Genomic DNA, 1,892 nt, shown 5'->3' on the forward strand with positions numbered 1-1,892 from the left:
CAGTTTATGTAACTTGGATTTAAAAATATCACAAAGCCAACACAGACAGGAGAGTCTGTCAAACTCTTATCTGTAATTAAACACCAAAAAAGCCAGAAGTGGAGTTTTGGCTAAAGCAGTAGAGTACTAGCTTTGAGGGCAGGTGGGTAGGAAAGACTGTTCAGGGACAGGGTCCAGCCTCTTAGTTCAAGCCCCAGAACCAGCACAAACTAAACAAACAAGCAAACAATAAAAAACCCACATATATTTCTTTGGGACCATCCTTAAAGCATTGGTTTGAAAAGACTGCTCCTTTTGCTGATCATACTCACTGGATCTTGCTTTTTGGAATCCTTGTAGCTATGGAGAACTCAGGAGCAGATTAAAGGAATAGATAACTGACTCCTGCAACAAGAGAATCATGTCAGGAGTGAAATATCTATGAATAAGGCACTTTTAAAGCTCCATGTCTTTGTTTCTTTGCTGAAAAACATTTTTAAAACAATGTTATTCCCCTAACATCATCTTATCTGACCTTTTCTGCTTGACTCAGACATATACTAGTTGTTGCAAATATGGGAAACCATGGTACCTATGTTTCTTTGGGCCTGGCTTACTTCACTTAACATAATTTTTTCCAATACTTTCCATTTCCTAAAAAATGCCATTCTTTCTGATGGAGGCATAGACTTCCATTGTGTACATATACCACATTTTCTTGATGTTAGGGGAATGAACCCCAAGATAAGTATTCAAATGTTTTTTTTTCCTTTCATGCAATTGTTTCTGACATATTTCTAAGATGAATTCTTTGTTGCTTTGTATGTCCCTCCCCCACACTATAACCACTTCTTTCACTGTATTTGATATTGGTATAATTTGTGGAGGAGAAGGGCAGAAATAAATCGTTTAACTAGGGATACAAGTGGACCCATTGCAACAATGAGATATACAAGGCGTTATGTGGAAAAACGAACTTTACAACTTTGGTGTGGGGGGGAGGGGAGTGAGTACAGGAAGGGATGGGTAGGGGAAACAAAGAGGAGGCAACAATGCTTGATAAGAAACGTACTCGTTATCTTGTCCATGTAATTGTAACTCCTCTATACGGTATTCTCACAATAAAAAGAAAAAATAAAAGAAAAAAATAAAACGTTATTTCCTTTTCATCTATGCTGGCCTTCAAATGGCATATTGTTTCCTTTTGTAATACTCTCAACTAGAAGTTCACAGACAAGTTTTATATGAGTGAAGAACACACTTGAAAAATTCAGGGACAGAGTTTCCTTCAAGCCTTAGATTCTTTTCATGTACAGTAAAAACGAGAGCAAACATTAACTTGAACTTTGTCATTTCTCTATGTTCAATTATCAAAGAATTAGCATAGTAGAAACTATTTTCTAGCAATATCACAATCTTTAGATGTAGATTTTGTTTCCCACTGTTCCATGGGACACATTTTTGTTAACTTCTTTTTCACCATCTAGTGATCCTATAACATCCTATACCATCCTGGGATTGCTGTATCTTTACTGGATTCTCTAATTTCTGTTGGAAAGTTAAGAACGATAGAAAATTGAGTGACTGTTTCCGTTATACCTTTTTTTTATTAACTTAGAAGCTGTAAATCAAAATAACATAAACTATCTTTATAATATTAGGAGACGGATTTCATTTCTACATTCTGACCCTAACCTTCTACATAACTTTGGTACTTAGTGATCCCCAAATGTGAAAATGGAAATTGGGAGCTTCTTATTTAAATATTATTCAGAATTTCAAGACTTCATTAATGCAAGGTCCTTAGAAGTATGCACATCATACATGTGTACAAAGCTGGTGGCAAATTTTTCTTATTCTCAGAAACTAGGACATGTGGTTTTCTTGTAGCTGCATCAGGAAAAGGCTGTAGC

This window comes from Dipodomys spectabilis, unplaced genomic scaffold, assembly GCF_019054845.1.
Source record: "Dipodomys spectabilis isolate Male_0828 unplaced genomic scaffold, ASM1905484v1 ptg000267l, whole genome shotgun sequence".
Classification (NCBI taxonomy): Eukaryota; Metazoa; Chordata; class Mammalia; order Rodentia; family Heteromyidae; genus Dipodomys; species Dipodomys spectabilis.